This window comes from Anomalospiza imberbis, chromosome 10, assembly GCF_031753505.1.
Source record: "Anomalospiza imberbis isolate Cuckoo-Finch-1a 21T00152 chromosome 10, ASM3175350v1, whole genome shotgun sequence".
Taxonomy (NCBI): domain Eukaryota; kingdom Metazoa; phylum Chordata; class Aves; order Passeriformes; family Viduidae; genus Anomalospiza; species Anomalospiza imberbis.
The window spans coordinates 8713525-8729171 of NC_089690.1; the positions used below are offsets into that span (position 1 = coordinate 8713525).

The 15647-nt window shown below is 55.4% G+C and overlaps 1 long non-coding RNA gene across 1 annotated transcript; it reads right to left on the reverse strand.

Annotated features, from left to right (window-relative positions):
• Positions 1-1565: 1565 nt before the first annotated feature.
• LOC137479823 (uncharacterized) lies at positions 1566-15216 on the reverse strand. Its single transcript, XR_011002545.1, has 3 exons — positions 15021-15216; positions 2994-3211; positions 1566-1762 (listed from the first exon to the last, which is right to left on the reverse strand). It is a non-coding gene; the product is annotated as an uncharacterized lncRNA (long non-coding RNA).
• Between the last annotated feature and the right edge of the window lie 431 nt (positions 15217-15647).

A 15647-nucleotide genomic window follows, 5' to 3' on the forward strand; every position in this document is an offset into this window, starting at 1 on the left:
CAGAGGGGCTGGGGAATCCGGGCTGTGCTGACCCTCCCTCCCCCTGCCTGGCTTTGATTCCCTGGTGCCGGGGAGAGAGAAGAAGGTTCAGGCCCAAAAAGCTCCCATTTTGCTCTTCCAGCGTAGCTCTCTCCTGCTCTGCCTGAACTCCAAGCAGAGGAGGACAAAGGTGGTGGCACACCTGAGAGGGGCTGAGCTGGGTCCCCCCACTTTGTCCTGCTGTCCCTGGGGAAATGAAAAGCAGCCAGGGATGTGTGTTGCAAGGAAGGTGCATCCCACTGCCAATCGAGCACTCCAGATAGGAGGGTATGGAGTCGCCCCCAAGTCAGGCTGCCATTCTGAGGAAGGATCCTGTCCCCATCTCCTCCCCAAAACCAGCTTTAGGAGAGCAGGGAAGACTCCCAACTCTGTGACTCCTCCACCCACCCCAAAATTTCCAGGTGGCAGAGAGGTGTCTGGACTTGGGACCAATACCCTGGAAGGGCTGGGGCCAGTTGCCCTGTGTGTGAGCACTCCCAGATCCCCGGCAGGACAGCGGGAGGGGCGGGTGAAGAGGGGTGCTGTAGCTGCTTGCCAGCCCCCGGCAGCACCCGCCCCTCTCCTGCCCTGGCCAGGCAGCCGGAGGTGGGGAGAAATGCTGCTCACAGCTCCGTTAGTGACTCAACCCCCCAAAACACTTCTTGGACTCATTTTCCCAGAGAGAGTTTAATGGGGTTTGTCGTGCCAAAACCCCAAGCTATGCCTCACTTTCATCCCCTAATGCAAGCCATATATCAAGAGACACTAACAGAGCAGGGAGGGTTTCTGACAAGGGGATCCTGGGAACAATCAGCCAATACCCCCCTCCCCAGGCTGCGCCCCCCTGTTTTGTGCATTCCTGGTAATGTAAATAGAGAGGCGAGCGCTCGCAGCCCTCCTCAGACCCGAGGAGCCCGTCTGGGGACGGCGCCAGCAGCTCTGCTGTCAGTCTGCTCTCGGGGGCTTTGGCTGGTACCGTTTGAAGTGTCTCAAGTATCAGCGTCAGCGTTGTGTCCCTGGAGAGAGCATCCCCGGGGCCAGCAGTGGCCCCGTGCTTCTCTGTTGCATACACTCCACAGTCAGGAGGTGGGAAGATCCAGCTCAGCCTAAATAGTCCCTTTTCCCCCCTGAAAAGCCACCCATCCTGCCAAAATATCCTTCCTCCTAGAATGCCATGAGATGAGGATGGAGGATGCAGCCCTGGCACTGACAGCATCCTGAGGAGCCCTTGGGATCCTGAGGCCCTTTAGGGTAGCAGCTGCTGGGTCTGCCTCCTTTCACGAGCACCCTGGGGTGCCTCCATCCCCTGGCTCTCATGAGGGGAGAAATGCAGCTTCCTTGCTTCAGCGAGGTGGGGGTGGCTGATGCAGCAGATCAGGGCTCTCACACCCTGTTTCTACAGCATTGGGTCCTGGGGAGCAGGTGGTGGTTTCATACCGGGCACCATCTCCAGGGTGGGTGGTGGGTGCCCCCTCTGTGGTGTTTTATGAGGCATGGGAAAATCCAGAAGAGTCATTTTCTTAATTTAAACACCCGTGTGTTTTCTTGCTGTGCATGTCAGCAGTGTGGGATTAAGCTCTCCTGAAGGATGCTGGTCATGTATGGCATTGTGTCACTTGGAGGGGACCTGCGTGCCAACCTGGACATGCAGTTTTGTTCCCACAAACTTCACTCACCATCCCAGCAGAAACCCAAAGCTTCTTCAGGCAGGGCCAGGGAACCCAACCGGGCACACTTCATCCTTCTAAGGGAAAAAAAAATTCAAGCCAAAAAGCCTCCCCTGGGAGAGTTTCCAAAACAAATCTCAAGCCTTGGCTCACCACACAAAAGCAGGAAACCTCCTAAAGGTTTTCCTTCAGCTTGTCTGGATGAGAATCCCCAACAGCATTGCAGCCAGAGCAAGGGACATCGGACCCAAGGTGCCACCTTGACCCTGACCCTCAGGGCAGGAGGAGCAGACACAGCTGGGAGCATCAGGGTGCAGAGGAGGCTCATGTGCTTAGAGCAGGGTGGGCCCTGGCTGGGATACACAAAGTCCCAGGCCAGCAGGAGAAATCCCTGAGCTGAGGGCCTTGGTGAGCACAAGCAGCCCATGAGGCCATGTGTGCCTGGGAGAAGCTCCAAGGAGAGAAGCAGCTGTGATGGTGACAAGCAAGTGGGCTCACAATGAGGAGGAGAGACCCCAGTGGGGATAGGGACCCCTCAGGGCCACCTTCCTGTTCTCCAGCCTGCCAGGCAATGGGGACAGAGATTCAATGGAATGGAGCTGCTCCCCTCCATCATCCACATGTCCCCAGCAAGGCTGCAAGGAGGTCTCCCAAAGCAGAGAAGTGATGCCTCGAGCTCCCTCCTGATTCTGTTGGGTGTCAGTAATTCAACCAAGGCTGGGGAGAGCAGGAGAAGGAGGAGAGCTGCAAATTCCTCATGCAGTGATTGCTCGGGAAACACAGGAGAGCTTGCCCCTGGCTGCAGTCGAAGCACTCGTGGGCAGGAATGGCACTGTACCAACTCATGGCTGAACCAAAGCTGTTCTGAGAAGAGGCCACTCGGCTGCATGCCAGTGAGAGGTGTCCCCATGTGGATCCCTTGTCTCTGAGGGAGCCTTCCCCAGGGACCAGCCTCCAGATCAGAGCGCCACTGACCTGGCTGTCCCTGGCCTTGCCCTCTCCCACACACCCGCAGGGAATCCTGCAATGGGGCCGGTGATGCTGGGTGGCCCTGAGGAACCCCAGGGAGAGCACGGGGGGAGGGGATCTGCGAGGGGTTTATTTGGCAGGACCAGCCCTCGGCAGCCCTGAGCTTTACGAGGCAGCCGATGCGGCTGCTTCCCTGTGAGCTGCAGCAATAAAGCTTGCCGGGGGGTCAGAGGTGATACCAACTGCTCTTAAGTGGCCAAAACCGGTGGTCTGTGATGGAAACTGAACTTCTAGAGCCATAATCAGAACCAGAGGGGTTAAATTCCAATGGCTAAATACCAAGGACTTAGCCTAAACATCTCTCCCATCTTGCTTGGTCTGTCCCAAACAGGATCCTGCAGCGTGCGGTTGTTTGGGCAAGGTCAGGCTGCTAGCAAGCGAGGTGTGTGTGCCACATCTCCCTGCTGCCTTGGGATCAGACACCACCAATTCCTCCATCTCGGTGTGCTGTTGCACTGGGTAAACACCTCTGCAGCGCTTGGGAAATTTGGAGCGACCTGCAAATGGGTGCAGAGTTAAGCATTTGCTGGTTTCAGAGGTCTCCAAAGCGCCAGGATGAGGCTGATGCTGGAAACCTGAGCCTTGTAATTGTGTTGTTCTGCCCGAGTGATATCTGAAGGGCTGGCTGGTTTGTTTGTGTGTTTGTTTGTAGTGTAACTATCAAAGGAGGTCTCAGCCGTGATGAATGCTGCTTCTAAAAAAGGGCCTGCCCCGGAGCCAGCATCAGCCCTTCTCCAGGTCGAGCCACTACATGTCCCCATAAGCATAACCCGTCCTACCAGTGGCGGCTCCAGAGGCATACCAGCATTCCTGTAGGAGTGGGGGATTGCCTGCCATGTCTGAAAACAGGTTCCAACATCACTGAGCACTTCCAGGAGAACCCTAAGAAGGGCACTCCACAGGGGCCAAGCAATGGGTGAGAAAGGATATTGACAAAATATGGCTCTGAAGAGGCAGAGGGAACAGGGAAGTTGACAGAAGCAGAGCTGACCATTGTATTTCCTCAGTTGTGGAAAGCTGACAGACACTTCCTGCCCCCCTAGAAAAAGACACCAAAGAAATGCAAACATGACCATACAGCCCAAAGTCTGTGTGCCAGCTAGAGCACAATCCTTGGAGGAGACCTGGCTGGACCTCTCTTGGGCTGACTTTCCTTGTTGGCCAACCCAGCGGGGAGAAGGGAAAGCCCTCAGCAGCATCCACTGAACAAAGCCACCCCCCACCCCAGCGCCTGTCCAGCAATCCAGGTACCTCCACCTTACCAGGTCCTGGTTTCTACCTCCAGGCTGTGTGAACAGCCACTACTCCCTGTGGCAGGAGGTTAGCAGAGGGCCAGGCAGGCTGCTGAGCGTTAGCATCAGTGTGGTTTATTACGCTCATTAATGATGTGGAGAGGCAGCATGTTAGCAAAAACGTGACATATTTAGGTTAGTTAAGGCTGAAGGACTTTGCTGCTGTGGGAAAGGATTGCACGAAGATATATGACATTCACCATGGGCCTGTGCGAGATGATGCATCTTGGATAGACTAATCAAGATAATTCACATATATTGTCCTAAATTAATTATAGCCACTAAGTACAAGCCCAACATGTCAATGCAGACAGCTCAATTAACAGCTCTTATTCAATATATGCTGATGGTCAAAAGAGCAAAGAAAAGATTACAATGGGCAGAGAGCAGGGAGCAAAGCACTGGAAATATTGCACTGCTTAAAAAAATGGCTTTGCCAGCACGTGAGGGAGCAGAGGGTGAGGGTGATGGGCACAGGGCAGTGTGGAGAGAGGCTAAAAGGGGACAACAAGGGACCTTCTTTAGCCCTCTCTTCCTGATAACCTCTTAAAAACAGAATAGATCAAGTATATGAAGCAGATTTTTAAATAGCAAAGGGGGGGGGGGGGGGAAGAAAAGAGCTATTTTAGAAAGCAAGTGCTGTTTGGGTGGAGCAGGAGCAGAGGTTCCCGTTCGTGCACAGCAGTGACCCCAGGGCTCAGTGCCCATGTGCCGGCCAGGGTGTGACTGCTCAAGGAGAAAAGGTGGAAAGAGGAGAAAGATGAGTCCAGCTCTGTGTACAGTGGGTGAGACAAGGACTGAGTGCTGCATCCTGGCTTGATAAAGGACGTGGAAAAGTTGGAGAGGGCTCAAGAATATGGGAAACTGCCTCTGAGTGGGAGGTTGAGGCAGGGCCCTGCTTATTTTTCTATCAGAGCAGTGGTTAGGATGTGACTCCACTGCAGTCAGCACATGCTGAAGGGTAGGGATTTCTTTCAGTCAAAAACACATCATGAATCACAGTGACCAGGACTGGTGCAGGTCTTGCACCATGGCAGGAACTCATCAGGACTGGGAGATCTCTCTGTCACCCATTCCATGCAGCTGAGGGGCTTCCTGCAGCCACACTTCAGTCAGGCCCCCTTTCCCTGGATTCTCATCAGGAAATCCCAACACCAGGTGCCCTGTGCCAAGGCAAAGGGTTTCATGCCTGAGCCCAGCAGTGGCTGTGGGAAATCTTCAGGCTGATTTCCCTCCTGCGAGACTCCAGCCAGCATCATGCAATCTCTTTTCATTCCTATTTCATGAGATGTGAATAATTAATGAGAAACACAATGCAGGGAGGCAAAAATGAATATATATATGTATACATATACTCATGCACATGCATATATAGTGTTAGAAATAATCAAGGCTCAAATATATAGGGAATGTTGTGGTACAGCAGCCATGAAAATGTGGGCTAAAGAGCAGGAGCACAACAGAGAATCATAAAAGGAAGATGGAGGGGTTTGAAGGGCATAGAGGATGGGATACAGGTGCTGTCTCCTATGGCAGCAGGAACCTCCAGCCTTCCCAAAGAGGAGCTCGTCGCAGGCAGAGGCATCTCTGCCAGCTCTTCCCCCGAGCTGTGCAGGGCTGTGCCATGCCAAAGGGAGCGCGATGCCAAGGGCTGCTCCCACATTGCCCTGGGGACAGCTTGAGATCTTGGTGGGCGCCTGTGCTGCAGTGGGAGGCGAAGCCCAAGGAAGGCTGAGAAGCAGCATCTCTGGGAGCTGGGATTTTGCATCCCTGACCAAACCACCCTCCACAGCCCCTCGGCAGCCGTCCAAGCCCGTGCAGCCATTGCTGTGTCTGTGTGCAGTTGAGCTTCTCACCATCCACAGCCAGCAAACAGGCAACTGAATTGTATGTGAATTGTATGTGAACTGAATTGAATTGAAACCCAGAGACTCTTCCTTCAACTGCACAGAAAATCCCATCACCTGCTGCATCCAGCTCCCAGCCGCCAGCCAGGCCTGACTAGTGCTAATTGGCAGTCATTAATTAGCCTTCCGGCAAGCTCTCACCCTGTGGACTTGCTGACAGAGCCCATTGCAACCTGCTGATGCAAGAAGAGAGCTGGTGTCCCCCTGCCCCATATGGACTGCTGGAGCCCGCCCTGAGGAGGGGAGAATCCCCCAGCCTCAGCCCAGCCTGGGGGATGGGGACAGGGAAAGGGATGGCTCCTGCTGCCCAACCGCAGCCCCAGCTCTCTGGGTTTAGGCACCAGAGTCATGGAAAACCAGCTGCCTCCCATGAAGCTTCTCTGAGCTAACCTGGAATGATCCTGTGGTGCAGCTCCTTGGCTGCTACTCCAGCTCAGAGCTGAGCCATGGCAGAATGGAGGTGGGGCAAGGGGCAGACACAGGGGACAGGGAGAACTCAGAACTTGTATGATGATGCAGCTGTGGGTGACAGTTCCTGAACTCAGTCATCAGCATGGTCACATCTTCACTTGCCCAGGACATGGAGTGCTTGGGAGACCCTCACAGCCCTGACCTGTGTTGCATGAAATAGATTTGTAGGGCCTCTGCACGCCAGGAGTTGGCCCTCATGGCCCACCCTGACCCAAGGACTTGGCCCCTTTTAACAGGAGGGTCTATGCTGGCAGGATGAGTGGGGTTCCCACACAGGGACAGTAGGGATACATGACCACACAGTCACTGTCACCTGCTCCCCAGCCAGGCCCTGTGTCCTGGTGGCACTTGGAGCAATGGACATGGGGACTCCATAGCCCTCTTGACTGCATATTCCTCAGCCCCAGCCACGAGCTCACTTCATGGTGGGACACAGACTGCATTTGCTCCAGCCTGAGAGCTGGGTGTTTTCCTCTTTGTCCCTGCCCTGGATTTCCAGCTTTTGAATTTGCTTCACCCCAGAAATACCCTATTATAAATAAACCCCCAGGAGTCCTCCACTGCACAGTGTCCTGCCCAGTGCCAGTTCCCTTTTCCACTAGCTCGTGCTCCCACTGCAGCAGGGACCATGTGTCATGTTGGCATCACCAGCAGGACAAAGTTTGTCACCCTTTGGGTTCGCCCCAGCCTGGCTGTACCTGCACCGGGGCTGGGGACAGGCTAAGGCAGCTGACGGCCAGTCCGGCCCATCCTGCCCTTTATCCACAGTCAGTGGCTCCCATTTCCCAGGTCTAATTTATCACCCCACTTTTTATAAATGGGTCATTTCCCATCCCCAGCCCGAGAGACAATTGTGATGGGCCCTGGCACCGCGCCACAAGCTCCTTTCAACTTCATAGCGAGTTCATCAAAGGCCCGGGACACCATTTCCCCAAACAGTAAAAGTGTCAGGGAAAGAGGCGTGTTGGGAAGCCTCGGTGACAGCCAAGTGCTTAATTAGTGGTAATGCAGAGTTTACAGCCCCCCTCACCACCTCCCCCCGGCCCCTTGTTTCTGGGAAGGGTGTGAAGGGTTAGACAGGTCTCTCTGCTGCTCGGTGACCCGTGATGTCCCTCCAGCGATACGGCGCTGGCAGAGAGGATGGGGACATCCCAGCCTGGCTGCTGAGGCGAGGAGGAAGACAGGGAGAGATTTGCCCATGTGGCACTCACTCAAGAGCATCCCCATTCCCTAGGTCTCACTTGTGCTACAACCCACCCCAGCACCCATGGGTGCCCTGCATCTGCAGGCATTCTCTTTTCCCTGGCTGCTGGGTGCTTGGGGAATATGTAGGAAAGACCCACTGCAGGGTCAGCAGTGGAAACGCTGTGTCCCACCCACCCATCCTCATCCCAGCCACAATCTCTTGGCTCCTGTGATGCCTTGCAGTCCCAGGAGACCCAGTGGCAGAGCACTGGGCTGGTGCAGGAGGCTGCGTACCACTGTCACATCCCTTTCATTCCTCACTTTCCTCTCTTTCTTTTTTCCCAGAAATCACCTTCCTGCCTGTCACACTCCCTGCCTCTCTCTGGGCTGTTTTTAATGTATCCTTTTGGCAACAGAGCAGAAGAAGCTGAGCACGGTGACTTTGGCACTCAGAGCAGAGCATAAGCATTAACAGAGCTGAGGGCATTACAATGTTGGCACTCAGTCTCTCACAGCTTCCCTAATAAAGCCGAACACCAGCCAGGACTTTTAGCCCTGATGGGGAATTTAGCAGGGACTTGCCTCTGACTCCCACAGCCGCCAGACCCATCCTCTCATTGTTGATATCTCTGGGAGTCAAATTTTCCATCAGAAGTTGCCGAATACAGGTAAGGATCAAAAAGAAAATCAGGAGGTTTGGCGATAGGAGGCTTTATCCATTCCATACATGGGTGCCCAAAGTTCCCAGGGGAGTGGATCACCATGGGGAATGGATCACCTGGGGAGTACTGATGTCACTGCAAAGCTGGTTGTACAGGGAGCAAGCAGAGAGGCCTCTATGGTCACTTGGTCAGCGAATACCATGTCCTGCACTAGAATGAAGCTGGCCCCAGCCAAACAACACCTCTGTGACTTGGTTTCGTGCCTGTGAAGGTGCCACATTATCCTCTGAGGACATGCATGTGGCCAATGGGGATAAACAAGGTGATGGGTGTGGCGTTGGCTGTACCATGGCACTGCTTGCTCTCCAGGTTCTTCATCCCCCCAGGGCTGGAGCAGTGCTGTGCTGATATAAAGCAGATATAAACCTGATTTTCATTAGGGAAGAGCACCAGGTTTCCCGGTGGGGCCCTGCTTGCACCCAGCAGGGCTCTGATGCCAGCAGCTCTGCCCACTCCCCAGGCACATTCCCCATGCTGGGTGACAGTGGGATCTTCCCGCCACCACCCCATGGCACACAGGCAGGGTTGGTCCAGATCCACGCTGGGAGGGGATGAGATCTGTGATGGACCTCATCCCCACATGCAGGACTGTACCACCCTCTGCACAGAACATTTCTGCCTGGATGAGCCCACAAAGGGACCTGGCATCTCCCTGGCACATCCCACCAGGCCACGGTTCCCTGCTTCACCTCCCTGGCCTCGAGTTCCTGAATGCTGGGCTCTCCCCCCGCCACCCTCCTCGGCACGGCTGGGGCCTTGCAGCTACAACCAGGAAACTATAAAACTTTACAGAGTGCGGCTGGAGAGAAACAGGAATTGCTGCAGTGACTGCCAGAAGGGCCAGCGTTAGATTCACAAGATTTTCCAGGGCTTGGACTCGCCAGGAAGGGATTTATCCACCTAGGAGGAGCTGTAAAAACTAAAATTAAATTCTTCATCTTGGAAAGGGAGGGGGGAGAGAATGAAGAAACTGCTTGACCTCCCCCCAAAATGCTCTGCTGGAGGCCAGGAACCTGGGGGGATGTGGAGCACCCATGGCTGCACCTGCCCAGCCCGTGGCTGAGGGGTCCTGGCACCGTGGGGGTCCCTGACACTGCTTCTCCTAGGGGCTACATTCAGAACCGTCCAGTATGACCATCCTTTAGGGCATAATCTGGAGGTCTATGTCAGTGCCTCGGGGGAGGGTTGAAGTCTGTGTCCTCTCCCTGCAAGTGGAAATGGTGCTGGGCATGATGTGGGAGCAGTCTGGGACTCCAGCAAAGAGTAAGCAGGGATATTCCACCTGGCATCCCAGCAGCTTCATTGGGGTAGTTTTCCACGGTGTTCTGGCATTAGTAAGCAGTTAGAAGGAAAAAAAAACATACTTCCCTGTGGATTACAGAGATGTGCCACAGCATCACGGGTAGCCATTGCACAGGACAAAGCAGTACCTGGCTGGGTCAGGAACTGCTGCTTTCTGAAGTAGTGCAGCTGATTTGGGGACCACACCTCGTCCCCTGCTGCCAAAGGACAGCAGATCCCATCCTGTGCCAGAACCACCGTCTCTCAGCCTGGGGTTATTTTGGGATTCAGCACAGTCCCATGTGCACCTTCCTGCCTGTCAGCCTTCCCTGACTTCTCCTCCACGCAGGTGTGGGGTGGGAAGATCCTCCCTCACCACGCTTCTCCTCCCCATCCCACCAGGCTCACATGGAGATGGTGGGTAGGGGCACACCAGGGTCACCCAGCCACAGGCCTGTTAAACAGGCCCTGTCACCCATGGGCTGCCAGAGAAACACATCTCACATTCCTCTACACCTCCTCACTGGGTTTTCCCCAGTATAATGGTGCACATTAATGCTTATAGGAAAAGCCCACACTGTTGCAGGCTTTGAGGGTCATTTCCTATGTCAGGGGAGCCAGGATGACCAGGACAGCACCCTGGTCAGTGTGCTGCAGAGAGGGCTGTGCTGTGACAGGATCTTTTCAGGAATTTTGCACTCTAAGGGCAATGAATCTTATGTCGCTGACCTCTTTACAACTAGCTGAATCCTTGGAGCCTCACTGCTCAGCAGCATGGGAAAGCATCCCGGCACAGGGAGAAGTCAGGCTGCTCCTCCAGACGTGTGGAGGCAAAGATCAAACAAGGCTCACTTGGAAACCTCAGCAGAACTGTGCTAGAGGACACAAAGGATGTCCGGATCCTGCCAAAGCTGCAGCTCTGGCATTGCTGGCTCCCAGGGTGAGCCAGGCTGTGCTGGGGCCCCAGCAGGTCCATCTGCCTGGCTGGTGGAGCGAAGCATGGCATGCCAGCAATTCGTTTTGTACTCAACCTTTCAGGCAGGAAAGCCAAGAGAAACCCGAAGATGTGAAGCTTATGTGCAAAATCCCATCAGCTGAGTGCCTGGCTGTTCACAGTGCCACGTCGCTGGCGTCCTGCCCCACTGGGACACCCAGGTGCTGTTTTGCAGATGGGCTTTGAGGCAATTTTCCTTTTATTCCAATTTTTTTGCCCAGAATAAATTTTACACCGAAAGCATGGAAGCACTGCTGAGAAAGTATGTATCGGGGAATGCTCTTTCATTGCTTATTCTGGTTTTCTTTCTATTTTCCGCCTGTCACTGCCAGTGCAGGCTCTTAAAATAACTGGCTACTTTAAACCATGCTCCTTTGTTCCCTGACTGAGCACCGCTGGCTGCCAGCTGGAGAGAGAGGGAGGTGAAGTGTCAGGGCCCTGCAGAGAGTTTTAAAGGAGGTTTGTGGTGATGAGGACAGGGTGTTACACCCCGAGTCTGAGCTGCTCTCTCCCTTGTTACCAGCAGGGCCCTGTGTTGTGGGATTTCCCAGGGAAGCACTGAGTTTGCAGGTTCTTAGCTGGTTCCCTCTCTGCCACCACCCAAACTTCATCCAGGCTCCAAGGAGGCCGCTGTGGGTCTGTACCCCAGCTTTGCAGCCTGCAGACGTTCCCTATGGACTCCTCACAATGCCACCCAACTTCAGACCCCTGCCCTCAGGACTGCCCCTTTCCCACCCTCGCACCGTCTGCTTTGCAGCAAATTGTTTAAACCATGAAAGCTCCTGAGCGCTGGAGGGAAGAGGTGGGATGGAGGCCACACAGCTCCCTTGACCCCAGTTAGTGTGGGAAAGGGCTACAGCAAAACTGGTTAGGAACTGGCAGCCAGCCCCAGGGGAAGCAACAGCTAAGCCTGGGCTTATCCCTCCCAAGCCAAGCGCCAGGGCAGAGGATGCAAATCCCAGGCAGGCCAGGAATTGCCTGGCACCTCTCCCAGGGTGTTTGCACCTTCATCCTCGGGCACCCCAGGAATGTGGTGTGACGGGGAGAGGGGATTCCTGCAGCCAGGGGGGATATTGGGGTGGGGGTGCGGCCGGCCAGGGCGCTGCCAGCAGGCCGGGCTCCACCACCTGCAGGCACCGGGGCTGGGGCAGAGCCCGGCTTGGAAGTGCTACGTCGGAGGCTTGTGCCATGCCTGGGCACGTCCCCACTTTGTTTATTCTTTTGACTTATTATTTTATTTGACTATTTTTTCCTGGCTGCCTTTTTCTCACGGTGGCTGTGTTTATTTAGCACGCCGGGCCTGGAGCCTGCCGGGCTCGTGCTGCTGCCGAGCTCAGCCGTAACCCGGGCACAGCAAGTGCACGGCAGCAATCCCGGGCTGAGGTTTCTCCCAAGGGCCTGGTGGGGTGTTTGCGATTGCTGGGACCATGTTTTGAGGGGACAGTGGGCAGTGGACAAGAGCGTGGTCACGCGTGCTTGCCACTGTTGATGTTGCCGGCACGCAGCCACACCAAAGGGCTCCAGCACCTCCATGCCTGCCCATCAACACAACCCTCTGGGGCTGTGGCAGCTGTGCCAAGCAGAGCAACTCTAGGCTGGAAAGAGGCAGGTTTGGCAAGTACGAGGCAGGTCTGCAAAGTGGTGCCATCCCCATGTCATCAGTGACTCTCCTTGAGGACCCTGTCCCTACCAGTCCCAGAGCCCGAACCTCAGTGTGAGGTGAAGATGCCAGCAATCCATCAGCCCTTCTCCTTCCCAGGCACTGTGTGGTATCTCCCATGGTGACAGCCCCCAAGGACCCAAATCACTGGGACCTCTTGATGCTGAGGATGCGGCTGCGGCTGGGGGCCGGGGAGCCATGGCAACCCAGCAAGAATGGGGGTTGCCATGGCAATGAGAGGCACAGCATCCGGAGCTGGCTTTGGGCAAGGGATGCTCCAGGTGGGATGGGAAGCAGGACCAGGCTACTGCCCCAAGGTCAGGGAAGGCCAAAGCCTCACCTTAGAGTCCGGGAAAGCTGCCCTGCTCTGAGGGCTGCCCCTGGCCGACAGTGCCTGGTGGGGGTGGGCAGGTGGAGGCTGCTGGGCTTCAGGCTCTGTGCTTGGCCCTGTTTTGGTCCTGTTGTGCCCACTGCCACCATCACCTCTGGCTGTTCCCAGGCAGCCCCAGCAGGACATGGTGCTGGTTCCTGTTCAGTCCAGAGAAGCAACCATCTTTGCAGGTCATGCAGGGTCAGGAGAAGCCTCTTGGATTTTTGCAGCCAGGAAGTCTGCCAGCATCTCTTATTATAAGCATGAACCCCAAATATCTTGTCACCCCATTTGGGAGTCACTACGCCCTACCTGGGAATGTCTCTCCAGGCTGGGGCACAAAGCAAATTTCAGCCTCTAAATCTCTGGGTTTGGAGATCATCTGCTTCCTGTGACTAAGGTGGGCACCCAGCTGACCCTAGCTCAGGGCTGAGCATGCAAAGGGCCTCTGCACTGGCATTTCAGCTGCAGTCCCCTAAAATGTCCCTAATGGGGCCAGGCTGCTAATTGCCTGGTTAGCAAAGGTGCCTGAGAGAGCAGAGGGCTGGGTGAGGGTGATGCATCACCAGCTGACGACCCTGCCTTTGTCTCCCGGTCCCATGGCCACCCACTCACCAGCGGGTCCCCATCCTGCCAGCCCGTCCTGCCGCAGGGCTGGGAGGCAGCGAGGGGAAGGGGGCCATGGGAGGAGGAAATGGACCTCCCAGCTGGGAAGCACGCAGGAGAGTGACATTTGCCAGACACTGATGCTGCTTTTGATAAAGAGCAGGGGGCAGTTTGCTGCCCACAGGCACCCATGTTTCCCACACCTCCCAGCAGCTGGGGGACAAACCTCGTCCCCCAGCTCTGGAGCCTTTGCCTCCCACAGAGCCGGAATCACGCGAGGCTGCATGCCTTCCTTTCCCTTTCAGCCCCAGTGGACTGCAGAGCAGCGGGGGAAAAGGCAAAAATTCTGATTTTTATTTATTTTTTGTGTGGCATTTGTCAGCACCTGACAACAAAGGACTGGTGCGGAACTGGACAGCATCACCTGGACGGCATCAGCATGGTTGCAACATGCACCCTGCAGCATATGGACAGGGCTTGCTCTGCAAACACACACAGGCCTCATCAGATTTTCCCAAGGGCACATCCCCAGTGCAGGAATGAGCCCAGAAGCCAGGATGACAGCCACCCTTCCTTCTCATGCTGCCTCCCCGGGCTCCAGCAGCAAGCAGGCACTTTCTCCCTGCAGACATCGTGGCTGAGCTCTGCTGCAAGCGTGCGCCAGGGAAAGGGGCTGGCGGCCGCTGGCAGCCGCTTCCAGCGATTCCACCCTGGAGCTTGTGGCTGGGCTTTAGATCTGCTAAGCCTGCTTCAAACTTTGCACTGGGAGAAGTGATTTGTCTGCAAATGTTATGTGGTTAAAGTAAATGCAGAGAATTTTAATCCTGGGAATTTGGAAAGTAGGAGATTTAAAATAACAAAACCCTTTCATATGGCACTTAATCCAAAATTAGCTGGGTTTTAAGTTTTACAGCAGTAGCTGATCATTCCTCGGCCACCTCCTGCTCGGCGTGGGAAGGGGGGGCTCCACAGATTCCCGGAGCAGGGGGCAGTGGGGGCAGCAGGATGAGCTCTCCAGGCCCAGGGAGCCTCATCGTGCCAGGGCGGTGCCGGTGCCGGAGTAGTGACAGCACTCTTTTTTTGTTGACGTGGAATGGATCTCCCACAGCTACTTAAGGTTTTAATTGCCCTGTGATTAAAGTTTTCATTACTAAGCAATTAGCACCTGAAATTTTAAGTGCTGAAGTGTTTAACTGCATCCTGAAGCTGCCAGAGGTGAGGGGTGGTGGATGTGGGTGGGATGGGAGAAGGTTTTGAAGTAGGGACCATGAGCAGCACAAGGTGGCTTCCTTGCTGGGCCCAACTGGGCTAGCATGGGTGCTGCCATCCGCCCCGACCCACTGGCAGCACCAAACTCCTGACAGCACAGGGAGGAGCTCCCGGAGGGGCAAGCGCACAGGAAGCCTGGGAAGGAGACAGGCTGGAGCCAGCGCTGGTCTGGCGGGGAGCACACACTGGCTGGGCGAGCTGGCACCCTGCAGTGCTCCCTGCCCTGAGATCAGGGCCCCACGGGGCTCCTCTTGCACTGGGGGTGGCACAAGGGGACCCCTCAGCAGTCGCGTGGCTGACCCAGTTGCCTGCTCAGATGTCGCCCCTCCGAGTGCAGCCCTTTGGACAAAGGACTTGGAGATGTCACTTGATGTCGTGATGGCCCGTACTACAATGGTATCCAGCCCAGAAACATGGGGAAATCCCCACCCAGCTTCCCCCATCCCCAGCACAGCTGTGTTCCAGGTGAGCAGACAACGGAGGCCTCTTGCAGGGCTTTTTCTTGCATTCATCCAGTTCCACCCTTCAAACACACGTCCCCATACTTACCTTGTGGCAATGAACTCCTGGGACTGGCTGCCTCGTGAGGAATATACTCCCTTCTGTTTGTTTTTAGACTCTTGCTGGGTAATTTCATTCGATGCCCCTTAGATCTTCTGAGAAAATAGGAATAATTGTTCTCTAATCACCTTTTCTTGTGAAACTGCAGCTGAGGTTGCCACATGCAAAGGAGGCGAGGGGCGGTGGCTGGTGCAGCAGGCAGGGTGCGTGGGTGCATCCGTGTGCGGGGCCGTGGTCTGACACACACCGTGCGTGTGCCTGTGTGACATGGACCCGTCACCGGAGCACATCAGGGCTGTGTTTGGAAATGGGGAGTGAAAGTCAGGCTTGCTCCAGCAGGATGGAGTCTCTGGGTGAGAAATTTCTTACAGGGAGAGGGCTGGGCTAGGAGGTTTGTCCTCGGAACCTTCCATGGCCGTTGCTACTTTTCGAGGTTTTCCTTTCATGTCTGCCACTCCCTGTCTGCACAGGAATGCCTCCCAGGGACACCGTGGGCACCGCAGCTTTGCCGTGTGCAGGCTGGAGGCTATTCTAAGGCAGAGCATCACTAACTCAGGTCGGTGCTGCAAACTCCTCTGCCTGTCCCACAGCCTCACGTTTCATCTCTCAGCCCAT